Source organism: Bufo bufo, chromosome 10, assembly GCF_905171765.1.
Source record: "Bufo bufo chromosome 10, aBufBuf1.1, whole genome shotgun sequence".
NCBI lineage: Eukaryota > Metazoa > Chordata > Amphibia > Anura > Bufonidae > Bufo > Bufo bufo.
In genome coordinates this window covers 115,994,889-116,007,599 of record NC_053398.1, presented here as the reverse complement: position 1 = coordinate 116,007,599, position 12,711 = coordinate 115,994,889, and positions in this window count along the sequence as shown.

Genomic DNA, 12,711 nt, shown 5'->3' with positions numbered 1-12,711 from the left:
TCTTCAGTATCTGAGCTGTTCTGCAGTATCTGATCAGTTCTTCAGTATCTGAGCTGTTCTGCAGTATCTGATCAGCTCTTCAGTATCTGAGCTGTTCTGCAGTATCTGATCAGCTCTTCAGTATCTGAGCCGTTCTGCAGTATCTGATCAGCTCTTCAGTATCTGAGCTGTTCTGCAGTATCTGATCAGTTCTTCAGTATCTGAGCTGTTCTGCAGTATCTGATCAGCTCTTCAGTATCTGAGCTGTTCTGCAGTATCTGATCAGCTCTTCAGTATCTGAGCTGTTCTGCAGTATCTGATCAGCTCTTCAGTATCTGAGCCGTTCTGCAGTATCTGATCAGCTCTTCAGTATCTGAGCTGTTCTGCAGTATCTGATCAGTTCTTCAGTATCTGGGCTGTTCTGCAGTATCTGATCAGCTCTTCAGTATCTGAGCTGTTCTGCAGTATCTGATCAGTTCTTCAGTATCTGAGCTGTTCTGCAGTATCTGATCAGCTCTTCAGTATCTGAGCTGTTCTGCAGTATCTGATCAGCTCTTCAGTATCTGAGCTGTTCTGCAGTATCTGATCAGTTCTTCAGTATCTGAGCTGTTCTGCAGTATCTGATCAGCTCTTCAGTATCTGAGCTGTTCTGCAGTATCTGATCAGTTCTTCAGTATCTGAGCTGTTCTGCAGTATCTGATCAGCTCTTCAGTATCTGAGCTGTTCTGCAGTATCTGATCAGCTCTTCAGTATCTGGGCTGTTCTGCAGTATCTGATCAGCTCTTCGGTATCTGAGCTGTTCTGCAGTATCTGATCAGCTCTTCAGTATCTGAGCTGTTCTGCAGTATCTGATCAGTTCTTCAGTATCTGAGCTGTTCTGCAGTATCTGATCAGCTCTTCAGTATCTGATCAGCTCTTCGGTATCTGAGCTGTTCTGCAGTATCTGATCAGCTCTTCAGTATCTGAGCTGTTCTGCAGTATCTGATCAGTTCTTCAGTATCTGAGCTGTTCTGCAGTATCTGAGCTGTTCTGCAGTATCTGATCAGCTCTTCAGTATCTGAGCTGGTCTGCAGTATCTGATCAGCTCTTCGGTATCTGAGCTGTTCTGCAGTATCTGATCAGTTCTTCAGTATCTGAGCTGTTCTGCAGTATCTGATCAGTTCTTCAGTATCTGAGCTGTTCTGCAGTATCTGATCAGCTCTTCAGTATCTGAGCTGTTCTGCAGTATCTGATCAGTTCTTCAGTATCTGAGCTGTTCTGCAGTATCTGATCAGTTCTTCAGTATCTGAGCTGTTCTGCAGTATCTGAGCTGTTCTGCAGTATCTGATCAGCTCTTCAGTATCTGAGCTGGTCTGCAGTATCTGATCAGCTCTTCGGTATCTGAGCTGTTCTGCAGTATCTGATCAGTTCTTCAGTATCTGAGCTGTTCTGCAGTATCTGATCAGTTCTTCAGTATCTGAGCTGTTCTGCAGTATCTGATCAGCTCTTCAGTATCTGAGCTGTTCTGCAGTATCTGATCAGTTCTTCAGTATCTGAGCTGTTCTGCAGTATCTGATCAGCTCTTCAGTATCTGAGCTGTTCTGCAGTATCTGATCAGTTCTTCAGTATCTGAGCTGTTCTGCAGTATCTGATCAGCTCTTCAGTATCTGGGCTGTTCTGCAGTATCTGATCAGCTCTTCGGTATCTGAGCTGTTCTGCAGTATCTGATCAGCTCTTCAGTATCTGAGCTGTTCTGCAGTATCTGATCAGTTCTTCAGTATCTGAGCTGTTCTGCAGTATCTGATCAGTTCTTCAGTATCTGAGCTGTTCTGCAGTATCTGAGCTGTTCTGCAGTATCTGATCAGCTCTTCAGTATCTGAGCTGGTCTGCAGTATCTGATCAGCTCTTCGGTATCTGAGCTGTTCTGCAGTATCTGATCAGTTCTTCAGTATCTGAGCTGTTCTGCAGTATCTGATCAGTTCTTCAGTATCTGAGCTGTTCTGCAGTATCTGATCAGCTCTTCAGTATCTGAGCTGTTCTGCAGTATCTGATCAGTTCTTCAGTATCTGAGCTGTTCTGCAGTATCTGATCAGCTCTTCAGTATCTGATCAGCTCTTCGGTATCTGAGCTGTTCTGCAGTATCTGATCAGCTCTTCAGTATCTGAGCTGTTCTGCAGTATCTGATCAGTTCTTCAGTATCTGAGCTGTTCTGCAGTATCTGAGCTGTTCTGCAGTATCTGATCAGCTCTTCAGTATCTGAGCTGGTCTGCAGTATCTGATCAGCTCTTCGGTATCTGAGCTGTTCTGCAGTATCTGATCAGTTCTTCAGTATCTGAGCTGTTCTGCAGTATCTGATCAGTTCTTCAGTATCTGAGCTGTTCTGCAGTATCTGATCAGCTCTTCAGTATCTGAGCTGTTCTGCAGTATCTGATCAGTTCTTCAGTATCTGAGCTGTTCTGCAGTATCTGATCAGTTCTTCAGTATCTGAGCTGGCTCCAGAACTCCACAGCGCCATCCATTGTGTAGTGGACAGAGCTGGTCACTGCAGCGCTACTCTCATAGAAGTCAAAGGAAGTGCTGCAGTGACCAGCTCCGTCCACTACACAATGGATGGCGCTGTGTGGTTCCAGCATCGGATCTGCTCTGAAGCAGCTGATCGGTGGGGGGTGTGGGGTGTCTGGCTTCCGACGATCAGATATTGATGGCCTATCTTCAGAATAGTAAAGAAGTGGACAACCTGTTTAAGAGAGCAGTAGAAATTGGAGTCCTTGGGCCTAAAGGATGCAGCAATATTTTTTGTGTGTTCTTTGCATTCAAGCCATAACATTGTTTTTTATTGTCATATCAGTTTGTTTTTTATTATTATTTTTTTCTCTGGGCAAATATGACCCCCCCCCCCCCCCCCAGCAATTCGGCCACTGTTTGATATGTTTCACTTTTACGTTGTTTATCCTGCGGTATAAATAGTGGGGGTTATTTTTTTTTACGAACAGATATATAACACTTTTGTGGCGTATATCTGGGGCAGGTTCTTTCACACGCCATGTTGCTTCTTCCCGCTCACGCTAGGTCTAAAACAGGCCGGCACGCCCCCCGTCTCATTCATCATTTTCTACGCCTGTTTTAGGTGTAGAGAAAAGTCTAAGAGCTCATGCACGCGACCGTATGTATTTGTGGTCTGTAAAAAATACGGATGACGTCTGTGTGCATTCCGTATTTTGCGAAACGGAACGGCTGGCCCCTAATAGAAAAGTCCTATCCTTGTCCGTAATGCGGACAATAATAGGACATGTTCTATTTTTTTGCGGAACGGACATGCGGAAATACGGAAACGGAATGCACACGGAGTAACTTCCGGTTACGCAAAAAAACGTAACGGACACGGAAAGAAAATAAGTTCATGTGCATGAGCCCTGAATGTAAGACTTCGAGGAAGCTGTTTTACATTTAGAATCGGCAGTCGATATGCTGAAGTTATAGAGAGGCTGGCGCATCTTCAAACCTTGAGCGGATCCACCGCCAGCACAGCGGCGTTTAGACCCCCAATGTGTTTTATCCTGCAAGTAGTTATAGATGGTTTATTACACTGCACAATAAAAACTGTTTTGTTTAAGGCCTCATGCACACGACCATTGTGTGTTTTGCGGTCCACAAAACACAGATGGTGTCCGTGTGCGTTCCGCAATTTGCGGAACGGCACAGACAGCCATTAATTTAACTGCCTATTCTTGTCCGCAAAACGGACAAGAATAGGACAGGTTATATTTTTTTGCGGACCACGGAACGGAGCAACGGATATGGAAAGCACACGGAGTGCTGTCCGCATTTTTGCGGCCCCATTGAAGTGAATGGTTCCGCATCCGAGCCGCAAATACTGTGGCTCGGATGCGGACCAAAACAACGATCGTGTGCAGGAGGCCTAAGAAAAAGAATTAGTTTTTTGTCACAACATTCCTTGTCTTCTAACATTTATATTTTTCGGATGACAGCGTTAGGAGAACTTTTTTTCCGGCATGACTTTTAGTTTTCATTGGTGCACATATTTCTTCTTGATTACCTTTTACTCCAATTGTTTGGAGGTTGGATGCACGCTACTCTACTTTTTATTTTAATAACCTACACCATACGGAATAAATAACATTTAAGGGCTCATTCACACGTTGGAAAGTGTTTTGCGGTCTGCAAATTGCGGATCCGCAAAACATGGACACCGGCCATGTGCGTTCTGCATTTTGCGGTCCGCACACGGCCGGCCCTGTAATAGAAATGCCTATTCTTGTCTGTGGCTGCGGACAAGAATACGACATGATAAAAAATTGAAATTAATAGGCCCGCACCCGTTCCGCAAAATTGCAGAATGGATGTGGACCCATTCATACGGACGTGTGAATGGACCCTAAGGCCTCTTTCACACGGGCGTCATGTTTTTTGCCCGGATAAGATGCGGGTGCGTTGCGGGAAAATGCGCAATTTTTCCACGCGACTGCAAAACATTGTAATGCGTTTTACACGCTCGTGAGAAAGATCGGCAAGTTTGGTACCTAAACCCGAACTTCTTCACAGAAGTTCGGGTTTGGGATCGGTGTTCTGCAGATTGTATTATTTTCCCTTATAACATGGTTATAAGGGAAAATAATAGCATTCTGAATACAGAATGCATAGTAAAATAGCGCTGGAGGGGTTAAAAAAAAATTCTAAATAATTTAACTCACCTTAATCCACTTGTTCGCGCAGCCCGGGTTCTCTTCTGTCTTCTTTCTTCAGGACCTGGGTAAAGGACCTGTTGTGACGTCACTGCGCTCATCACATGGTCCATCACATGATCTTTTACCATGGTGATGGATCATGTGACGGACCATGTGATGAGTGTAGTGACATCATCAAAGGTCCTATTCCTCACAAAAGAAGACAGAAGAGATGCCGGCTGCGCGAACAAGTGGATTAAGGTGAGTTAAATTTTTTATTTATTTTTTTAACCCCTCCAGCCCTATTGTACTATGCATTCTGTATTCAGAATGCTATTATTTTCCCTTATAACCATGTTATAAGGGGAAATAATACAATCTACACAACACCTAACCCAAACCTGAACTTCTGTGAAGAAGTTCGGGTCTGGGTACCACAGTCTGTTTTTTATCACGCGCGTGCAAAATACATTGCACCTGCGCCATAAAAACTGAACATCGGAACGCAATCGCAGCAAAAACTGACTGCAATTGCGTACCTACTCGTGCGGGTTTGCCGCAATGCACCGGGACGCATCCGGACCTAATCCGGACACGCTTTTCTGCAAGGAGCCTAAATACAGAATGCATAGTACAATAGGGCTGGAGGGGTTAAAAAATTTTTTTTAACTCACCTTAATCCACTTGTTCACGCAGCCCGGGTTCTCTTCTGTCTTCTTTCTTCAGGACCTGGGTAAAAGGACCTGTAGTGACGTCACTGTGCTCATCACATGGTCCCTCACATGATCTTTTACCATGGTGATGGATCATGTGACGGACCATGTGATGAGCGTAGATGCCGGCTGCGCGAACAAGTGGATTAAGGTGAGTTAAATTTTTATTTTTATTTTTTTAACCCCTCCAGCCCTGTTGTACTATGCATTCTAATACAGAATGCGTAGTACAACAGGGCTGGAGGGGTTAAAAAAATAAAAATAAAAATGCTATTATTTTCCCTTATAACCATGTTATAAGGGAAAATAATAATGATCGGGTCCCCATCCCGATCGTCTCCTAGCAACTGTGCGTGAAAATTGCACCGCATCCGCACTTGCTTGCGGATGCTTGCGATTTTCACGCAACCCCATTCACTTCTATGGGGCCTGCGTTGCGTGAAAAACGCACAAAATAGAGCTTGCTGCGTTTTTTACGCAACGCACAAGTGATGCGTGAAAATCACCGCTCGTGTGCACAGCCCCATAGAAATGAATGGGTCCGGATTCAGTGCGGGTGCAATGCGTTCAACTCACCCATCGCACCCGCGAGGAAAACTCGCTCGTGTGAAAGGGGCCTAAGTGTTTTGCGGTCCGCAAATTGCAGACCGCACATGGCCAGCGCTATATAGAGAATGCCTAAGCTTGTCCGCGATTGCGGACAAGAATAGGACATGCTCTATCTTTTTCGCGGGGCCACGGAACGGAACTACGGTGCTGTCTGCATCTTTTGCGGCCCCATTGAAATGAATAGGTCCGCACCTATGCGGACCCATTCATACGGACGTGTAAATGGACCCTTAGGCTACATGCACACCACGACCGTATGTGTTTTGCGGATCCGCAAAAAATAACAGATGACATTCCGTATTTTTTTTGCGGATCCATTGTAATAATGGCTATCCTTGTCCGCAAACTAGAAATAAATAGGACATGCACGGATATACTGATGCGGACAGCACACGGTGTGCTGTCCGCGTTTTTTGCGGACCCATTAAAATGAATGGGTCCGCATCCTATCCGCAAAAAAAACGGAACGGACACTGAAAAACAAACAACGTTCGTGTGCATGTAGCCTTATACTGCAGTTTATTACGGATGCAGCAATCACTGGTGTAGCAGGTCATCATTGCGGCCAGTGATTGGCTGCGGCGGTCACATGTCCGTGTAGAAAAGGAGCAGGAAACAGAGATGTTTGGGGGACCCAGGAAGCATCGGACCCGGAGAGGCAAGTGATTGTTAAGGTGAGTATGACGTCTTTTGTTTATTTTTTAATTAATTATTGCTGTGTGGACAATCCCTTTAAATCCTTAAAGGGGTTGCCCAGCCTTTAGTAAGTGATGGCTTATCCTGGGGAATGATTTACATTCCTAGCTCTGTTATTAGGGATGGGTCGGTGAGTCACTTGATGTCTGCCCAGACTCTCATACAGAGTAATAATCCTAGGAGTGATTCCAGACTGCTCGCGCGGTGACATCACCGGGTCAGATAAGTCAGAAGAATTCCCATGGGACATCTGAATTTTCTTTTTCTGAGGGTTGACGTCTGATATGGGGGGATAAACACATATTAACCCAATGTTACTAATTGCAGCTGCTGATCTGCGGTGGGATCTGATCTCCAGGTAGGAGCCACCGAGCGCATGCCGTAACACAGGAGACGCTTTTATGGGAGCGCTGTCTCCATGCAATGATTAATATAATTATTAACCCCTTAATAAACAAGACTGTTTGGACCTTAAAGGGGTTGTGCATCTTTGGGGGTAGGGGTTGGAAAAAAAAAAACCTCTCCTAGTAGACCTGTGAAAGGCAGGATAACTCTCTGCTTCCCGGCTCTTTTGCTCCCTGTCCTAGGATGTAAACTTTGTGTTTGACGCCGCTGCAGCCAATCACAGGCTGCAGCAGTGGCCTGCTCCCCTTGACAAATGGTCATGTGACGCAAGGTGGGCAGGTCACTGCTGCGGCCAGCGATTGGCTGCAGCGGCGTCAAACACGAAGTTTACATCTAAGAGGGGAGTTTGCCACCACCCTCCCCCAAGTTATCCCCTATCCTATACAATTACTGGGACCTGCACTGATTCCAAGTATGAGAGTCCCGTTCCCAAGTCTTGATGGAGTGGCAGGTTGAGCGCGCGCCATTTATTCTTTACAGGACTGCTGGAGATAGTACAAGCCCTCAGGTTCTGGACCTCTGTCTTGCCTCCTGGTTCCTGTTCCGTCTACTCGTCTGGCATGTCCCATCTTGATCTTGGCTTTGGTCCACCTCTGCTCCTACATCTGCTCCACACATTCCTGCAGCTCACTGGACACCACTATGGGATAGAGACCTAAGAAGATAAAGACCACAACCCAGTGTGGGGTTTCTGGGGTACAGAACGAGGAGATTCCTCATACTCCGCACCTCCGTTTTGTCAGTGCCAAACCATTTGGGTTCTCCCATTACAGAAAATGATGGACTATCGCTAGGATAGGCCATCAATGTCCGATAGGTGCTGGTCCCACCTCGGTGAGACCCTTCAATCTCTAGAGCGGGGCTATCAAAGTAAAGGAGAGCACACTGCCCATGTGTGACGGACGGGATCTCCATTCATTCTTATGGGAGTTCGGAAAATAGCGGGCATGCTTAGCGGTGAATGGAGGGTGGCCGCACTTGCGCGGTTCACTCTCCTTGATTTAAGGTGGCCAGTTCTGGAGATAGGAGAGGGTCCCGGAGGTGGGACTGACACTGATGGCATATCCTTGCGATATATAGCCATCTATGTCTGAGATGGGACTACCTCTCTTTGTTATGTGACGCTTTCATAAGGAGCTCTGTTCTCTACATGTACAGTAGATCTTGGACCATCCATGGAAGGAAAGTCTACTTCATGGCATCTTGCTCCAAATCTCTTTTCCCCAGTAGACCCCAGAGATTGGCAGACCACAGTTGCCCGGCATTGGCGAGAGACCCTTTATCAAGACATAGTCAGGCCCTTTATAGAGAAATATTAGAAGGTTCTGATGAGGAGCTTGAGGAGTAATGCAGTTTCACAGGAGCCAAGGGAAAGCGAGATGTCTCCTTGGCCTATCTTGGGGGCCTCCTTCTGAGCTCCTTCTCTTGTTTCCAGACACTGCAGCATTATCTTCCACCCGCCACTAGAGGAGCTCAATGCATACAGAGTTTACAGTTTTCATTGAGTTCAATGGTAACTGTATACAGTTCTAGGCACTAAGCTCCCCCTAGTGGTGGTTGCCGGCAGACACTTTTACAATATACTGAGTAAAGACAAGCAGGGGATTCTGAGCTGTATGGGGCAGATTGTCCAATGCAGTTGTCTGGTGTAAATACATCGAGGAAAATATGGTTCAAAGTGAGCACCATATTTATAAAGCACTTGTTTCACTTTTTCCATGACCCTTTTTTTTTTTTTTTACTGAAATTTTTCAAAGTCGGAAGACTTTGTTAAAAAAGAAAACATGTACATTTGACAGAAATCTCACCAGGAGGCCCGTACTAAGTTTTGCTATGTGACCCTATGAGACCCGTGGCTTATGTGTCAGAGTATTATGAATATTACTAATCCTGCATTTGCCAGGACCGTCTCTCAATATTAGGGACTGTTGGCCGCAGGTGTTTAACAGGTTTTTAATGAAAGAAATAGATCCTAGTGGCTGGTGATTGTCTCCAATTATTTCCTTTTCTCCTAGACCCTTGGGGTCCACTATGGTGTCAGAGCCTGGACCCACTGGAGGATCCTCTGGTGGACCAGTCCGACCCTGCGTGAGACTGGTTTGGCTGGTATGAATGTCTTCTTGGTCTAGGTGACAACGTCTCTACGTCAGGCTATATGGCAGTGCTCACATGAAGGGTCAGTTTCATTTCCGCACTTTGCCCTTTAGACCTTTGCTTCCCCGCTCCGGCCATGTCTTCTGTAGCTGCAGGAGACTCCCATATGTATTCTGTAGCTGACTATGGACTTATTATCTTCTATGAACTAGACCACATTCCACATGACGACTGCAGCAGGTGGACAAAACAGGTGAGGCGATGTAGGGGCGTTCCCCTTCAGGGGACCTGGAAACAAGTCGCACCAGGGTCATAATATATATCTATGCAGGCACCGATGTGTGCAGCTTCACTAAGAACTCAGAGCTTTTTTTAGGGGGGGCGTTCCGGTTTTGGCTGCAGACGCTGGTTGGCTGCACTTTTGAGGGCATCTGTGTCTGGCCATCCACAACAGTGGCACATGTCACTACATTTCACCAAAGACAAACCATTTGGTGCTCACTGCCATGATTTAGAACTTCCAGCAGACAATATTGTATTTAAAGGGGTTGTGCCACCATATACTTTCCGTAATGCACCAGTTGTGAGATATTCTCTTTACGTCATTATAACGTCGCCCCCTGGTGTTTAATCTGTTTAGTAATGTGCAGGTCCGCCTACTGTGCTGGATGAGTATGGTCACAAATTGCTCAGTTTTCAACTGCCACCAGCCACAGTTTTAGGGAGAGGGCTGCAGCAGAAAGGACACGCCCCTGTGTACTGTGATGGGTAGAGCTGCAACAGAAAGGACACCCCCCCCCCTTGAGCTGTGGTAGGGGAGAAAGCTGCAGCAGAAAGAATGCACCCTCTGAGCTGCTATAGGGAAAGAGCTGCAGCAGAAAGGATGCACCCCCTGAGCTGTGATAGGGAGAAAGCTGCAGCAGAAAGGATGCACCCCCTGAGCTGTGATAGGGAGAAAGCTGCAGCAGAAAGGATGCACCCCCTGAGCTGTGATAGGGAAAGAGCTGCAGCACAAAGGATGCACCCCCTGAGCTGTGATAGGGAGAAAACTGCAGCAGAAAGGATGCACCCCCTGAGCTGTGATAGGGAAATAGCTGCAGCAGAAAGGATGCACCCCCTGAGCTGTGATAGGGAAATAGCTGCAGCAGAAAGGATGCACCCCCTGAGCTGTGATAGGGAGAAAGCTGCAGCAGAAAGGATGCACCCCCTGAGCTGTGATAGGGAAATAGCTGCAGCAGAAAGGATGCACCCCCTGAGCTGTGATAGGGAAATAGCTGCAGCAGAAAGGATGCACCCCCTGAGCTGTGATAGGGAAATAGCTGCAGCAGAAAGGATGCACCCCCTGAGCTGTGATAGGGAGAAAGCTGCAGCAGAAAGGATGCACCCCCTGAGCTGTGATGGGGAAAGAGCTGCAGCAGAAAGGATGCACCCCCTGAGCTGTGATAGGGAAATAGCTGCAGCACAAAGGATGCACCCCCTGAGCTGTGATAGGGAGAAAGCTGCAGCAGAAAGGATGCACCCCCTGAGCTGTGATAGGGAGAAAGCTGCAGCAGAAAGGATGCACCCCCTGAGCTGTGATAGGGAGAAAGCTGCAGCAGAAAGGATGCACCCCCTGAGCTGTGATAGGGAGAAAGCTGCAGCAGAAAGGATGCACCCCCTGAGCTGTGATAGGGAAAGAGCTGCAGCACAAAGGATGCACCCCCTGAGCTGTGATAGGGAGAAAACTGCAGCAGAAAGGATGCACCCCCTGAGCTGTGATAGGGAAATAGCTGCAGCAGAAAGGATGCACCCCCTGAGCTGTGATAGGGAAATAGCTGCAGCAGAAAGGATGCACCCCCTGAGCTGTGATAGGGAGAAAGCTGCAGCAGAAAGGATGCACCCCCTGAGCTGTGATGGGGAAAGAGCTGCAGCAGAAAGGATGCACCCCCTGAGCTGTGATAGGGAAATAGCTGCAGCACAAAGGATGCACCCCCTGAGCTGTGATAGGGAGAAAGCTGCAGCAGAAAGGATGCACCCCCTGAGCTGTGATAGGGAGAAAGCTGCAGCAGAAAGGATGCACCCCCTGAGCTGTGATAGGGAAAGAGCTGCAGCACAAAGGATGCACCCCCTGAGCTGTGATAGGGAGAAAACTGCAGCAGAAAGGATGCACCCCCTGAGCTGTGATAGGGAAATAGCTGCAGCAGAAAGGATGCACCCCCTGAGCTGTGATAGGGAAATAGCTGCAGCAGAAAGGATGCACCCCCTGAGCTGTGATTGGGAGAAAGCTGCAGCAGAAAGGATGCACCCCCTGAGCTGTGATAGGGAAATAGCTGCAGCAGAAAGGATGCACCCCCTGAGCTGTGATGGGGAAAGAGCTGCAGCAGAAAGGATGCACCCCCTGAGCTGTGATAGGGAAATAGCTGCAGCACAAAGGATGCACCCCCTGAGCTGTGATAGGGAGAAAGCTGCAGCAGAAAGGATGCACCCCCTGAGCTGTGATAGGGAGAAAGCTGCAGCAGAAAGGATGCACCCCCTGAGCTGTGATGGGGAAAGAGCTGCAGCAGAAAGGATGCACCCCCTGAGCTGTGATAGGGAGAAAGCTGCAGCAGAAAGGATGCACCCCCTGAGCTGTGATAGGGAGAAAGCTGCAGCAGAAAGGATGCACCCCCTGAGCTGTGATAGGGAGAAAGCTGCTGTCCAAAGGACAAGTCTCCTTGCTGTGATAGGAAAAGAGCTGCAGCTGGAAGGACACCCCCCCTGAAAAAGGACAAAAAGAGGTAAAAGAGATTCTAGCGAATTGCAGCGATGAATGTGGAGATCTCCGGACCCGTGTGCAGTACTGGGCTGGTTCTGGCTCTGTTAGAGATTGTCATGTTCTATATGATTTCTGATTCTCATTTTTTACATTAGTCATAGGATAACCCCCTTAAAGGCAACTTTACCAAGTGGGAAGTCATCTCAGGGCTATGTGATACGGGGCCTACAATTAGTACGTGCCAAGCAGTGTGGGCAGATAATCGGCTCTGAAGACATTTAACTATTTCATGACGCCCATGATGCGGCCAGTGGTCACTGTGCCATTATTGGTGCATCACTTTCCTGAATGTGCCAGCCAGGACTGGGTTAAACAAATGCTGCGTGCCGTCTAAATCCTGCTCCACGGTGGGTGGTGCGCCGCGGACCTGAGACGGTAATTACAGTTCTGATAATAAGTAGCTTTTTGGTTAGAAAAGAGCCACTTTCCATTGTTCCAGCGCTGACAGCAGACACGCCCGGATGACAAGGGGATGGCCTCCATATTGGAGCTCTCCCTTCTACCAAGTCATCAGTACTAGGTAAGAGACACGTGGACCTTCAGTGACTACCGCCATCAGACGCCACCGGCCAAAAAATACTCAGGTGAAGGCCGCCTTAAATACACAGGGTTCACCAACTCTCCTGGAGCATCCGGAAGCCTCCTTAAAGGGGTTCCGCAGTTTTTGTGAACTGATGATCTATCCTCTGGATAGATGATCAGCATCTAATTGGCGGGGGTCCGACCCTTGGGACCCCCGCCGATCAGCTGTCTGAGA